The 16123-nt window shown below is 43.8% G+C and overlaps 1 protein-coding gene across 3 annotated transcripts in view; it reads right to left on the bottom strand.

The window, feature by feature from the left end:
- The window catches only part of LOC138526244 (arylsulfatase D-like), a 796293-nt gene that overhangs the window by 733584 nt on the left and 46586 nt on the right, over positions 1–16123 (bottom strand). Inside the window, exon 2 of one of the 3 annotated variants that reach the window (XM_069636737.1) lies at positions 10473–10786. The exons of the other annotated variants lie outside the window; for them this stretch is intronic. The gene's annotated coding sequence lies outside the window, so the exon portion shown is untranslated. The remainder of the gene's footprint in view (positions 1–10472; positions 10787–16123) is intronic. 3 annotated transcript variants of the gene reach the window in all.

The following is a 16123-nucleotide window of genomic DNA, read 5'->3' as shown; positions in this document are numbered from 1 at the left end:
ACTTTTGTATAAGCACCATACAAATGTCCAATAAATAAGGTCTCCCCGTCTCTCTCAACCATCTGTCACTTACTGCAATAGATTCTGCTTGAATGATGTTATATTGCAATATATCTGTAGATGTGTCTCTTTCTCTAATGTATCTCTCTCACTCTCTCTCCCTTTCTTTGACTTCTTACTTTAATGTGTTCTGCTATTAGGTGATGTTCTAATACACCATAGTCTTACTCTGTGAGTGTTCCCTCTAAACAGGCCTAAAGCCTGAGCCCTTCTGTAGAAGACAGATGACGCGAAACATTTAACAAAGATGGCATGAAACAAGGACAATGTACAACTAGACATAAATGGCCTTTTACTAAAGTGCTAACATGTATCTTGAGTGTTGATTGTACCGGTTTGACCCACCCTTGATGCACAGACCTCACAGTACTGCAGTACTTAGATTTTTCTTTTCTTAATAAAAGCCCCCTAGGACTCACCTGTCCCCCACCTGCAGAAAGAGGGCTTTGTGAGCACCATCCGGCAAGGTGTCACCACACATGGTCCTGTGCATTTAACATTACGCTATGTTACAGTATGCCACCTGGACGTATATCATACCTCTCTCTTTCCTCTCTCTCTCTTGCCTCTCTCTCTCTCTCTTTCCTCTCTCTCTCTCCTTCCTCTCTCCCTCTTTCCTCTCTTTCTTGTCTCTCTTTCCTCTCTCTCTTTCCTCTCTCTCTCTTTCCTCTCTCTCCTTCCTCTCTCTCCCTCTTTCCTCTCTTTCCTGTCTCTCTTTCCTCTCTCTCTCTTTTCTCTCTCTCTCTTTTTCCTCTCTCTCCTTCCTCTCGCTCCCTCTTTCCTCTCTTTCCTGTCTCTCTTTCCTGTCTCTCTTTCCTGTCTCTCTTTCCTCTCTTTCCTCTCTCTCTCTCTTTCCTCTTTCCTCTCTTTCCTGTCTCTCTTTCCTCTCTCTCTCTCTTTCCTCTTTCCTCTCTTTCTCTTTCCTCTTTCTCTCTCTCTTTCCTCTCTCTATCTAAACTCTGATAGCTCAGCCCTTCTGCCCATTTGATTCTGTGAGGGTTTCTGTGGGAGCAGAGCCCTGTCAGTGCAGCAGTACTCTGCAGTCTATCAGCAAAGACACTGATTATTCACACTCTGCTCTGATAGTGTATGTCTCCCTTGCTACCACCACAAAGGATCTGCCATTCATCAGTGGAATCTTGCTAGCGGCATATGTGTCTGCTTAGCCTGCAGTTTGTGGCCGTAATGTGACCCTCTGTACCGCAGAGGAGGTCCAGAAAAGGAGAGCCCCTCTGAGAGATCTGCATGTGTGTCTTCAGGTAGCTCGTCAATGTGCTTGTATGGGTCCTTCCTCACAGAGTCCTCTTAACTTCATTAGGTGGTCACTTGCATATTTATTCACCCCATAATGTACATTCATTTGAATGAATAAATGTTTGTATTGCAGTGCTTGAGCATTCCTTGCATAAAAAAGGTGTGTCATGGTTGTTCTGCGCAAGATGTATACGGACTAGTCCTTTCCCAGGTGTCATTTATGGGTGGCCAGGGGTTGCAACTGTGACCCCTGAGGTCTCCCTTGCTACACTGTGGTCTCGCTTGCTACCTCTTAAAAAAAATAAGAAAAAAAAAGGTGTTTACATTTCTTTTTAAATCAAAGCTCCTGGGCTGTGGCCAGCGTCATGTTGCTCTTTGTTCTGCAGTGTCTAGATTTCTTGTCCATGCCTTTTAAAAAAACAGGGGGTTCCACAAGTGTAACACTTTGAGCAGTGACCCTAAATAAGAAAGAATATGAATAACAAATAGTCTTCCTGGTATTCTATACAGTTTCCAGTTTATTGGTATCCACTACAGAGTGTAATTTGCTTTCTCACTTTGAGGACATTCAGACATGCAATTGCTAATTTTACTATAGCCGGTAAGGTATCTCAGTGGGTTGAGCACTGGCTGCTGTGATATGTGTATGATCTGCAAGTTGCAGGTTCGAATCCCAACAAGATCAACTAAGCTTTTCATCTTTCAGGTCTATAAATGAGTACCAACACAAGTTGGGTGATATTGAATGTTTATTCGTTCTATGTAAAGCGCTTAAGCGTAAGTGCTATATAATAACACATCATTATCATTTGGCCTTGGACGTCTGCATGCATTCAAAGTAATTTGGTAATATGGGCCTGCCACACTGATATTAATGATACATATGTTGATTTATTCTTGTATGACATGCATGTCAGATTGCAGTGATATTGTAACCATACTTAGGAACAATTCTATGCGATGCTACTTCCTGTTTTTTTCAAGGGGTGAAAGGTTGTGTTCCATCGCTTCCCATGATGTCACTTTGGGGTGGGGTCATCAGAGGTTAAGGTTCGTGTGATGTCACTTCCGCTACCCCTGGCATGTTGGTGAAATGACGTCCCCGATTCCTTTTCATGTTTACATTTAATATTGTGCAGAGTGCACACTTAATTACTAATTTAATTGCATACCTTTATCTTCAGGTAACAACAAATACCTGAGTGCATCAGATAGAACAAGGAAAACATGACATTAAATAGTAAAATCTACCTACTAATAAAGTAGTTGTAGCAGTTTATCAACAGTTAGTAGATTACATGCCCAAAGACAACAGATCCCTATCAAGTGCAAGGAGACGCCAAACTTTTCAGATGTTTATATCATCTGCAGTTGGAATGGCATCAACGTAATGCAGACCACACATAGTACGGTTATGTGAAACCAATAGTCCAACAGACTAAGATGAGAACTGCCATACGCATGTATCGCAGCACAGCTCAGATTGCAGGGTGCAGGTGGGGAAACTTTTATTTAACTTTATTTGTGTCTGATATGCAGGCGCCAGATCGCGCGAGTGCTTAGAGGAGCTGGAGTCATCTGGATGCAGCCGTGACGTACATGCATGTGCAGACCATTGACATGTAGTTAGGGTTAGCAAGAAGACGCTTTCAAGGCACAGGAGAGTACATTTCAGAATTGCTAAGGAGACATAGAGGGTAGTATGTGGGCAGCGGGCGGAGCGGAGAAGGGAGGGTACTGTTGGAATGAAAGTAAGAACAGTTTACTGAAGAGGTAAAAGTGCTGAGGGGTCTGAAAATGCATATCCAGTGAGTGCTATTGTGGTAAAAGGGGAAAAAATTAGGGAGAGAAGGGGAAAGTGTTAACCATGGTGGGAGGAGGGGTAGATAGTCTAAGTGCGTACATAGATGGGATGGGAGGATAGTTCAGGGGCAAAGTGTATGCCTTGGAAGCAAGACAACACATAGCAACACAGGTTTGAATCCTGAATCCATGCTTAGTGACTGGTCTATGGAATCAAGTGTGTTATAAAAGGTTAATTAATTCATAGTTTAAAAGGGGGGAGTCTGAATGAAGGAGGGAGTGCAGTCATGCAGGTAAGTGATAAGTGTATGAAGGTTGAAGCAAGTGATGTGTTAGGATTGCAATTGAAGGTTGACAGTGTACCAGCCTTTGGATATTTTTTTAAGGTGTTGAATTTGGGTTCTTTTGAGGTGCAGTCTGGTAGTCTGATAATGCGGGAGCGATGCAAGAGTGTGATTTACCTTTGTGTTTGTTGTGCCCAAATTTGGGAGGTTTTTAATTTCGTTTTATTGGATGACAGTACTTATCTGAGTGAGATGACACGCTTAAGGACAGAAGGCATGAGGTGCCAGAAGAGTGGATGAGGAATGCTTAGGATTTTTAGTCCGTTTTTAGTTTTGATGAGTAACTGAAGGCTAATTGATGTCAACAATTAAGTATTTCTTCTGAAAAGAAATACACATAGCATTACTGCATGTTTGAATTGACTCCTTTAAATAAATAAGAACGAAAATGAAATAAAACCCAATATTTCATTCTATTTTTATCGTAAACCTTTATCAATAAAACCTGGGACAATCAGGGCACAAGCAACCCCCAATTTTCAGGAGCATGTATTACTGGAAATCACTCAACCAAACACTATGGCCCTTTTCACAGGAACAGTCCCGATTAAGCGTGAAACGATTGCTTCTGAAAAAATGCCAACCCATCAGCGAGGCGTAGTGCTGTGCAAAACAGTTACACATAAACAGCTCTCCCTGAATCATTCGACAAACTGGTCAAAGGATGAATTAAGATTTTACAGAATGGCAACCCTGACATGACGCTGCCATGGTGATGCTTGTATTGATATTCAGGTTCAGAGTCTGTCGCGCTCTGTGTTTGTAGTCTTTGAGCAGCCTGCCCACTGATCTTTGCCCCCATTGGTTTGACTTCTACCACTGTGCCTGTAAGAGACACATTTATTCAGGCATTTGGACATGGGCAATTTTATTTAAACGTTGATCAACTTCACTACCTGCACACGTTAATCTGATTTGATGTAGAACATGAACACACACATTACATTATGGATGAGGTAGCAATGGCACAAACTCAATTCAGGAAAAAGGTCATTTTCTCCTGGGGGCACAACATAAGTTTACAACCTGTGTGTCAGACAGTCATCAAAAACGTGCATCATTATCTCTTGCTAAAACAAAAATATTCACTATAATCAAAAGTGTAAGTGTTCTCTCACCAGGGAGGACTCACTTTTTACTATCACTCAGATCAATTGGCCTCTATTGAGGGGTTAAAGTCAGAGAACTCAGAGATCAAACATGCTTTCCTCTCAAAGAAACACAACACATTTTGCATGATTTTGCCGCCAGGCTCTTTCACATGCTGCAGGAGTTTGATCCCTTCTCAGCCCCCTTCCTCGAGGTCTGTGGCACTCCACTGGCTTTCAGGGTTGAAAGCGACACAGCCAAACTTTACATGTGTAAACAAGCGCTGTTAAAAACTAGTTATCCCATGGGGCCCTTTTCCCACAATAATGTTAATTCAAAGGATGGGATAGTTCAGTAAACAATCCAGCTTCTCTAACCACATCGCAGTGTAGCTAACCGCTGCGTGTAGGTCGAGAAGATCCACTTTGCAAATTACTGCAATGTAAAGTGGTCTTGCATAGCACAACTGCCATTTTGGTGGCCTCTGGGCACCTGGGTCTGGAAGAGAAGTGGGATAGGAAGAAAAGGTTAGTGAGAGGAGAGGCAGAGACAGCTATAATTCCTGAGGTTTTGATGGTCACAAGCCGGAAGACCACATTTTCTTTGTGCCTGCATGTTTGAAATGGATTGCTGGCTGTGGCACTTGGTGTCTGTAAATCCATAGGAGAACCTCGGGTGTTAGCAAACCTGTTCTATTTGCTACCAGCACAGATATGCAAGCAGAATGGATGTTCATGAGGATGTTGGGTGTATGTGTGTACGGGGGTGGCAGTGTTTCAGAGTTATGCACAGAACTCTGCCCCACAGAGTTGGGCTTAGTGAGGTAGAGAGGGATGCTAGCAAGCATTGATCTTGAGTGTGCATGTGAAACTGTTCTTGTATTCTACGGAAGGAAGAAGAAAGGTGAATAGGTAAGTAGGGGAGAGGGCCCTGGGATGTGGGTATTCTTCAGACCTGGGTGTCCTGGCTGTCCTTGGCTGTCTGTGAATGGGCCAGAATGAATTATGATGAATTGAAAAGTACAGGAACTGGAAATATGAACAGTACATGGAGCACACGTGTTTTACTGATGAACCACAAGTCCCTATAACCACAGCCATAGGTGGCAAGCGACCGATGAAGGAAGGATGGATTCATATGAAGGGACGTAGCACTGGAAAAGTCTAGATGGCCGAGTAAACGTTCAGCTATTGCCAGGAATTATCAGGAACAGGATTCACCTCTGTTAAATGATATCACTGTTAAAATTTGCTTTATTACATGTTATGTTCTGTAAATGTGATGTATACCTCGCACTGCTCAATTGTCATGGTCTCCAGGCACTCTGGTCGATCTGAAAAGAGAGAGGTGAAGAGAAGGGTTTGTTAGTGGGAGGAGAGGGAGAGCGCAAGAGTCCTTTTTGCTGTTATGATGGTGGTTTCAGTTTGGAAAAAACACTGTGCATTGGGTTTCCTTGTTGGTGATATGGCGTGGCGGGTGTTCTGGTGTGTACATCTGTATATGTTGTTTTATGTGCCTGTGGTTTATAGTTGCAACGTGAGCATGTTGTGATTGAGTGAGTTCTTGGGGGAAGTGTGCATTTTACTGTATAATTTCAGAGCTGGTGTTGTGGTTGTCGTGTGGTGTGTTTGTAGGAATAGGGAAAGTTTTTGCATGGCTAATGGTAGGAATATGGAGATACTTATGCCAATATTTCATATGTTAGTGACATGGTCAATAAGTCAGTGGTACAGGCATGCAGGGGTCGCATGCACAGGAGACCTGGGTGGACATTGTCCTGGCGCCTTTGGCGCCAAGCACATAAACAAAAGTAAACAAGAACATCCATTTAACACCAAATAGCTTTCATTATGGACATAGCAGTTCAGATGCATTAACCTTGAACATTCCATCCATTAAGCACTTCAGATGCATTAACCTCGAACATTCCATCCATTAAGAACTTCAGATGCATTAACCTTGAACATTCCATCCATTAAGCAGCCCCAAGTGTATTCTTGGGTGTGGCTGCTAATGGATTCACAGCTATATAAGCTGCCCTGATCCTCAAGACAGACGCTTTGTGTTATTCTGCACTTACCAGCAGCGCAACGCTCACCGTCGCCTGAGGTCAGACCTGCTTACCTTTGAAGACCCTGCTTCCTGGACATCCTGCTTCCTGCCAGCATACTTACCAAATGGGGGGAGCTGTTCTTACCTGTACATCTCTTCGGCGAACCGAGCATTCATCTTTACACTTTCCGGAACGCCGAAATCTTCATCTTGCCACCGCAGCACAACACGCTCCATCGTCGACAGCAGCGCCTGCAAGGAAAATCAGAAGACAAAGTTTGACATCGAAAAAAGAGTCTGTTTAAGGTCGCACTTCGCCATACTTCGCGCTTTACCTTAAACCATCACTTACCTGCTGTTGAACGTTGCGGTAGCATCAATCTTCCATCTTGCCGCGTCTCGGGTCTCACAGCTGCATTGAGGCCACATTTCCATCTAAGGGAAGAAAACAGAAGATAGACATTATTGCAGGCATAAGGAGCAACATATAAAGACATTAAACAGAACGAACAGAATCACAAGAGCTCAAGAGACACTTACCAATCATAAGGAGAAGCATAGTCGCAGCTGGACTGGACTAATCCTCATCAGGGATCAGTGAAGGAACTAGATCCCATTCAACGCGCCCCTTTCAGAAGTAGCAGGACAGAGAGCTTACCTTCCATAATTCACAGGTCAGCTTTATGGGCCGGCGTATGCTCACAGAAACCGTACTTTGGGGAGAAGGGTTTGAGAGGTACAACAATCACAAATTGGCGCACTCACACACTCATCTCCACGCAGGAGTAGTATCACCACATACCACCGCTCACAGCTTTCTACCGAGGGAGAGGCCTGAAGGGGAGATTCAAGTTCAGGGAGGGCTGCAACCGTGCCCCAACGCCTCTGCAGAGACCAGGTGAGCGTAGCAGTTAGGTTGAGACTGAAATTCCTTATGTGCTGGTTAGCAATATTATGTTTTTCTTTCGTAGGCCTGGCCAGGTTAGTTCAGTTGATCTAGGAGGCCAAAGTTGATCTGATAATTAGTGATTAATCTCTTTGTATTGTGGTTGGGTGTTTCTCTTAGATGATGCTTTGTTTTTTAGGTTGGCAAATTAAAGAGCCAGGTTTTTAGTAATTTCCTGGTGGTCAGATGTTGTTCTATTGGCCCAATACCTGATTGGCCCAATGCTACATAAAATGCTGGGACTAAAGGCCCGGGTTTTAAGGGCCCTGTCTTTTCCCTGACTAGTACATGGCTTCCTGGCATGTTACTACCTTTCTTCGAGAGAATGCAGCATTACGAGCCTCCCACCTGCACTTGGAAATGCTCCTGCCCTAGCTCCAGGTAAGAGGGGCTCTTTGCAAAACCCTCCACCCAATCCTGGAGGTCACCCACTTACCCTGCAAATGCGCCCGTATTATGTTCTAAAGTTCGAGCCATCACCCTTAACCCCTCCTTACTTCCTCAATCCTTATTTCCTACATACCTGCCTTGTGCGCTATCTTGCCACCGATCGTAATGCTCCCTCAATACCAAGATCATCCGTTAAATCACTGGTTATTTCTAAAGACTATAATGATGCCTACCTCCCACGGTAATCATTGAATCTCATGCGCCACGCAGGAATCACCTAACATTGCCGCCAACCTCAAACTTAATGCACTGACCTCACAAGTGCATCCCGGACTGCCACACGAATCATCCATCCACCGTTAGCCGCCTTGCAGCTTTTTCCTGGCACAACATTTCCAAGCATCTTAATTGCACTGTTCTACTAGCCACAGTGTCAACAATATTAACGCTGCTGATACTGGTATTCGTGGTCTTGTCTGTTTTTCACAATGCCTTAGCAAGCCTTCCTGCCGTAGCCTTTGGCACCCAAGTGCATTTTTTTAATTAATCGCACATGTCTCCCCTCATCTATTACTGCACTAACTTAAAACCAAGCAACATGAGGTGTGCTGTGTTTTCTTGTATTCTTGATACCTCATTATATTAACACAGTCCTCTTGACTGGTATGGCCCCTTTACTATGAGATGTGACTCCACCATGCTGTTCATCTTTAGCTTTACCCTGCCTTTAGCATGCCTGATGTGACCCGTTGCTTCAAGTATGAGGCCTCTCATCGCATGTATTCATCTTGTACAAAACGTTTGTCTAACGCATGTTTGATATAGTCCCTGCAACAACAGACAAGACTCTCCTAGTATGCATTTACAGTAACACCCATGTCCTTTATAGACTTTCATGATGCAGCTCCACTCAATAAGTGGCAGGCTTTTCTCAGTTTGCATACTCTGCACTAATCATGTCCTAGGCATGCACTTTGGATGTAGCTCCCCGCAACAAGAGGCTAGTTTTTTCCCAGATTGTATATCCCTTACCTATCATGACACATGTTTCACCTCTAGATGTAGTTCCCCATAAGAAGAGGCAAGATTTTCCTAGATTGCTTATTTCTTACCTACCATGTCCTATGTATGTACACTGGACGCAGCTCCCTGCAACAAGAGGCAAGTTTTTTCCAGATTGCATATCCCTTACCTATCATGACACATGTTTGCACTCTAGATGTAGCTCCCCGCAGCAAGAGGCGTGTTTTCCTATATTGTATACTCTTCACCAATCATGTCCCTTGTATGTTGACTGGATGTAGCTCCCTGCAACAAGAGGAAAGATTTTCCTAGATTGTATATTCCTTACCTATCATGTCCTATGTATGTACTTTGGATATATGCCGGATTTGTAACCACTGCCTGCTGTTATCACAAGCACTTTTCTGTAACCAAATTCTTAAGTTGAAAACGCCTAGATGCCTCTGGGTTTTGTATAAATGATTAAATTAAATAAATAAATATTGTGCGTATTTCCTTGAGTGAATTCCAGAGTTTATTTGAGATGTATGAGAAGACCGATCCACCATATTTCATTTTCAATTATATCTTGGGTACACGGCATATGTCATTGCTGGATCTCAGGTTAATTTCAGTCTGTAGATGGAGATTCTTTCTCATATGAATTCTGCTCCTTGCCTATGGATTTCTCTGTGGGTTGTGAAGAGTGTTTTGAAGTAAGTCACTTTTTATATTGAAAGCCAGTCTAGGGATGTTAGTGCTGGTCTGATGTGCTCTCTCTTGGCGAGCTGGAGGAGTAGTCTTGCTGCTGCATTCTATTGCCATTATCGCCATTGCAGTTTTTTGGTAAGGTAGTCCGGCATTCGAAGGTAGATTTTTTTGCGTAATCTATTCTTGACATGACAAGGGAGATGATGGCAGGTGTTCTCTGTGGTAAGGTGAGAAAGGATAGTATCCGTCTGATTGTGCGTAAATGGAAGATTCATTTCTGCACTACTGCATTGATGTGGTGTAGCGGTCTGGAAGGAAACACCAGGAGCCAATTACCTATTTCATTAAAAAACGCGATATCCAGAGAAAACCCAACAATAACCCCAGGGGCAGAAAACTCAACAATAACCCCACCAACAATAACCACAGAAACAGATAGACTAGAGCAAATGGATACACACAAACTTGGCATGTGGTGGGGCCGCAATGCGGAAAGGAAACCAGAGCCTCGTTCAATTAATATGTTGACATACGAGGAAATCTCCACGGGAGGTAAAGTTAAGGAAACATCAGCAAATGAGGCAGAGTACAACCAGAGCAGAGGAGTCCGCATGGAGAGCCGCTGGCCAAGTCACAGCAAGCGGACCGAACCGAAACATGGTGACGGGAGGGCAGAAACGCCGCGTTAGCACGAGTTGGCGGCCCCGCTGCTTTGTAAAAGTGACAGCGTACCTGGGAACGGGAGCACGGCGAATTAAACACCAACAAAAATACACGGGCCCGGCAGCCACAAGGAGACACATACAAACAAGCACACTTACCTACATTTCTGGGTCCCAGCCGGGGAGTTAGGGGCGGAAGAAGATGGGGAACGGAACCGGATGGCATTCTCCTCAGCGTCGTCCCAGGAGGAAAGGGGCGGGGCTTGGAGGGGTATTTATAACCTGGGAAGCAAAACAGGACCTGATTGGCTAATGAAGCTATGTGTATATAAAGCAGAGTCAATGAAAGGTATGTCGGTTCATTCTCGGTTTTGTTGCAGAGCCAACCAGACATGGAGACAGGAGCTGCGGGAGGCTTATGGGCGTACAAGGACTAAAAGAAGAAGGTTATCCAGAGGTCCTTACTGCGTCACCTGTAAAGAAGCAAGAAAAGAAAAACCGGCATGAAACAGAAGAATAATAGGAAGAATCCTTCTGTTGAACCACTTTGATTTACTTTGGACAATATTTTCCTGACTTTATTTTGTGAGTCCAATAAAGACAACATTTTCTTTTTTCAAAACACTGCCTGTCTGCCTTATTGTCATGCTTGGGATTCTAGTGTTAGGTCATTGTCTATTAATATCCTCAGCTTTTTTTCACAATTTTGGAAACTTTTGGTTTGTTTCCCGTTTCAATAGGTCATGGAATGTGTTGGTGAGTCGAGGGGTTGGTGGGCGTGATCATGATTTCCGTTTTGTCCAGGTTGAGTTTAAGGCTGTTGCTGCTCTTCCATCCATTTATTTGTGTGAAAGAGTTGGTAAGGATTTGGTTTACCTCTCTGGTGGTGTTAATTTTTTAGATTATTTGAGTGCCATCTGCATAGTTGTAGCAGATGAGTCCATGTCTTTTGATGAGTTTCACGAGTGGGGGCATGTAAATGTTGAAGAGTAGTGGCATGAAGTAAGCAGGACAAATTGTGAAATGGCAAATGTGTCACACACAGGCAGTAGCACTTTTTGCTGGCCTAATTTCCATTAGCTTGTGAAATGCTAAACCTGCAACAAAAGAATGGTCTTCTCTAGGTATTGGAAGCAACCCCTCCAGTTAAACAATGCATGTAGACATGTGCACTTGCAGTGGGTATATGCACACAAGCAGCAGGTGTCTGATTATTTTTTAAGCGGTTCATGTTCTGAGCGCATTTTTAAAAAATTGGTTAAAATGGGGCATTTTACAACACAAAAGTGTTGCCCTACAGCTGCATGAAAGAAACAGACCTAACACGCCTACTAGAGAACTAGCAGTCTGAGTTCAGACACAGGCACACTATTAGGACAGCAACAATGGAGCTTGTGTTAGACACCCTGCACATCATGGAGAAAAGCAGCCCTTGCCTCTTAGCCTTGATTGATATCTCTGCTGAATTCGGGACAGTTGAATACAGAACTTTTCCCACACCTTTTGTTGCAAGAATGGGCATCAATGTCTGCTTGCTTGGTGTGTCTCCTACATGTTGGACTGGCATCAGCTAGTCCAGATACAAATTCTCAGATCAGTCCAGTCACCTGTGGGCTCCCCCCAGGCTCCATACTATTATCAGTCCCCTTAAACCTCCACTTTGAGCCCTAGGTATTCTCAATGAACACGTCATCTCTGTACATCAATATGCAAATGACACATAACTATACCTAAAGCTCTGCCACACTGAATAAATGACGTGGCTACAACACTACAATGTTCTCAAATAGTTGATCCCACAACTGGGGACAACTCGCCTTCCTACCCTGTGGGGTATACAATATTACTAAACACAGGGAAAGCTCTAGTAATTGTGTGAATCACTTTCAGACATTGGAAAAGACCTAAGGTATGCCTTTGAAGTAAATATAGACCTATACCCAAATTAGATTAAAAATTCTCAATTTTGTTACTTAATTTATGACACATATTTAATCATATTAAACATGATATATTAAATAAAACCAATGATGTTCAATACATTTTATATAAATCTATTTAACTCCTGGAATCACAGCGTAGATCCAATGATCAATTTTTCTGCCGCTCTTATCAATGCCCTACTTGTACAAGTTTCTTTCCAGTGTGGGCTTTACTCTGCTGGACATTCATCAGGGGCTGTACATTTTCTACTGGTGTGTCGTATACTAATTGGCGATGTATTCCAAGCAAACACACGTCTTTCCAATAAGCACTGGGGGGTGGGCAAAATCATTGCAGGGCATTCTTTCATTTCTGTGAAAGCAGTATATCATTGTTTTTTAAACATCATTTACATTTTACATACATACACATGCATTGTATGCGATAAAACAAGTGAGGCCAAACTATCAACAAATCCTGCAGGAATCTGCAATCAGAGAGAATGGAGTCAGCTTAGCCCCAGGGAGTCATTACAACTTAAGCCTACAAAGAAGCCTGTCTTTCTCCAAATGTACCTCAAAATTTCACATGCTAAAAAACATGAATGTTTGGTCCTTTTGCCATCTCTTAATCTGTGAGTGTTCCCTCTAAACAGGCCTAAAGCCTGAGCCCTTCTGTAGAAGACAGATGACGCGAAACATTTAACAAAGATGGCATGAAACAAGGACAATGTACAACTAGACATAAATGGCCTTTTACTAAAGTGCTAACATGTGTCTTGAGTGTTGATTGTACCGGTTTGACCCACCCTTGATGCACAGACCTCACAGTACTGCACTACTGTCAAAAGCTGCCAGCCCAAATGCCGGCTACCCACACTCTCTACAGCGCCCCGCTGGTCTCGAGCTGGGTCTGCGCGTTAAACAATAATATAAAATACAAGCATACTTTTCTTGACCATAAATTGAGGTAAGTAGTATCGTCTCCAGACCTATCAAACATGTGTACTCGTAGCTTGACACTAGTATCAAGATCCAATCTTCTAAGGCAGGTTTTTTCTTGCTTTTGCACGCTGTCAGAATCCGTTCTTAGCCATGACTGATGCTCTCTATAACCAAAGCTTCATCACAAGACAAGGCAGGGGGTTTGGCTCACACGGCTTCATGAAAGATGAAAATGGGGCTCCTCTGAATTTCACACCCACTCACAAAATCCCATCTATGAAGCGCACAAGCCTAAAATTCCCTAACCCTCTTGCATCCTCATTACATTGACGCTGTTAGGCAGCCCCAGAGGGAGTCAGACTCTAAAGAGTGATTGTCACTGGTGTCCATTAAAGGCAATGACGTTTCTTTTGGTGTGTAAATTGTAGTTTCAAGTTGTTAGCAACTCCGATACTGCATTTTCTTTTGGTTTCCCTGAGGACCATCTGATGCGATGAGACTGGTCTACAGATGAACAACTGTGCCATGTCAAGCAAGATCGTAGAGCTATGGAATGCATGTTATGCCTCAGGCTGCCCGGGCCAGCTCATGAGCCCCTGTTGAGAACTATACAGCTGACAACACGAGGAAGCATTTCACAACTGCGGCTATACTCCTTCCCCCTTTTCTCTGAAATTGACCTTTTTATTATTATACATGCTGTTTCATGGGTGGGGAATGGGTTTTGCCACGCCATTTGTATATAAGGATGAGTCAGGCCTGGGGCGGCGTAGAGCAGTAAGCAGCCCTCCCATGCACTGGTCTGTTTGCATTGCAGGCCATTTCTCTCAACATTTGGTATCCTGTACATTATTTGTGACCGAGTGCCTGTGGTGTCGTGGGGGAGCAGGACGAGCCTGTAACACAAGTCCACCCCAGTTTTGGTGAGTGATGAGCACCATAGCTCCCTCTGATCAGTAGATACATCGCAGCTCAACTCCCTGGCCCAATCCAGCCTAAGTTTATCCCCATATGCTTCCCATGTCCCATCCTCAGGCAGTAGGGTTAGAAACGCAGCAAGCAGTAGATACCAAGCACATGTGTTTCATGGATAGCAAAGTAATTGACAACAAGGGAGGCAGGGATTTATTTCAGTGCAGTCTTGTGATCTTGTGAAAAGGATATACCTTCTGTGGTCTTGTGTTACATGAGGCAAACTAAAAATAACTGAGCGGTGGTGGGATTCCTTGCTGTGCAGTTTGGTTGCCTTGAGCAAACTTGTACATTCCGTCTTTAATAATGCAATTTCCCCTGAAATGTGTGCTGTAAAATGCACCATGTTGGCTGCACCAGGTGGTTTCAGGCTGTCGCACTAATCTGGGGAAAGCATATGCACGTGCAACACTTCTAAAAACCCATCAGACGCCACTGTGTACTTTTATTCTTCTAATTTTATTCAGCCCAGCCCTCCTACCTAAAAGAGGTGCATTTAGATCCAAACTGGCCCTCTAATAATTTGAGTATGACACCCCAAGGTCGGTGCAAGTGAGTAGTGAAAGCAAGCAAGCAAGCAAGCAAAGGAAGACAGCCTGAAACCACACAGGAGGCTTCCAAGTAGGCTCCCCTCCTGACAAGTTTTCTAAAAACATAGGTTGAAATGGTGCATTTTGCATTACAAATCTCAGGAGATATGGGATAACACACCATATGGTTCAAAAACATTTCAATAGTGGCACACAGATGCCAGAATTCCAGTAGTACCCAGGAGCGTTTCACCTCGGCAAATCATGAATGTGCCCACCAGAAAGTTGAGTACCCCGGGAAACAATCAATTCACAGTCGACTAATACATACGTGTGACATATCCTCACTGAATCAGGGCCTAATACAGTTGAAGATGATGTCAGTAGACGGTCAGCCATCTTGAAATATAAAAAGGGTTGGAAGAACTGTATTTCAAACAGAATTCTACGATCGGACTGAAAAAAAAGGTCTGACTGTACAAAAAGTCAGAAAAATGCTACCACCAGGTCCAACACCAAAAGTTCAAACCTTTGGTGGTAGCATTGTAGGTAAGTATAAAAAAATAAAAAGACTGTGGGGGCTGCGGGTGTGTCGTCCGCAACATCCCGCTCACTATACTTTACAGTATAGTGAGCGGGGGTTGCGGGGAAAATCCCTGCAGCTCCTGAAAAAAAAAAAAAGGACCCTGCGGCGCCGGTTCCCGATCACAGAAGTGAAAGGGAACTGGCGCTGCAGGGACACAGCGTGAAGAGAAGGTAAGTAGGGTATGTTTATGTTGGAGGTGTGGGTGGGGGTGTGTTGAGGGTGTGGGTGGGGGGGGTGTCGTGGGTGTGGGTGTGGGTATGTAGGGGTTTTGAACGTGTGTTCGCATGAGAACAAAAGGTTCGTACATTTCTCATGCAAACTTTATGGCCGTGGCTAAATGGGCGGCGGTCGGATCACATAGATCCTTTCAAACCACACCTGCAACTTATTTTTGTGCTGTAATTTTACAATTTGAACTTTTCATGCAAGGTAACATTAATAAGCACTTTTTGATGCAAGAGTGCAAAGTGAGATGGCAAAGTGCCTCCCCACATATGATCCTATCTTTCGCAATACAATCCTGGACAACCTTCCCACACCTCACCCACAAAGACCTGGCTGATAGTCACTTGTCGCCAACACCTGCTTCATACAAGGACAACATCCTTCCCTCTGCCCTCATAAATCCGTCCTTACATCCCTCCTCCAAATACTCAATGCCACACTCAATCAGTGACTCTTCCCAATAAACAGTAATCATCTTGGGAGGATAGCTCGGGGGAAATGCACTCGCCTTGGAAGCAAGACAATGCGGAGCAACACAGGTTCGATCCCCAGGCGGCGCTTAGAAACCTCTGGTTATTAAGCACGTTATAAATAACCAACTACAATTACAATCCACCCAATCCTCAAAAA

This window comes from Ambystoma mexicanum, chromosome 7p (genome assembly GCF_040938575.1).
Source record: "Ambystoma mexicanum isolate Mex_15411 chromosome 7p, UKY_AmexF1_1, whole genome shotgun sequence".
In the NCBI taxonomy this organism is placed as follows: Eukaryota; Metazoa; Chordata; class Amphibia; order Caudata; family Ambystomatidae; genus Ambystoma; species Ambystoma mexicanum.
Note: the sequence above shows the minus strand (reverse complement) of the source record. Positions and strands in the feature narration are given on the sequence as shown.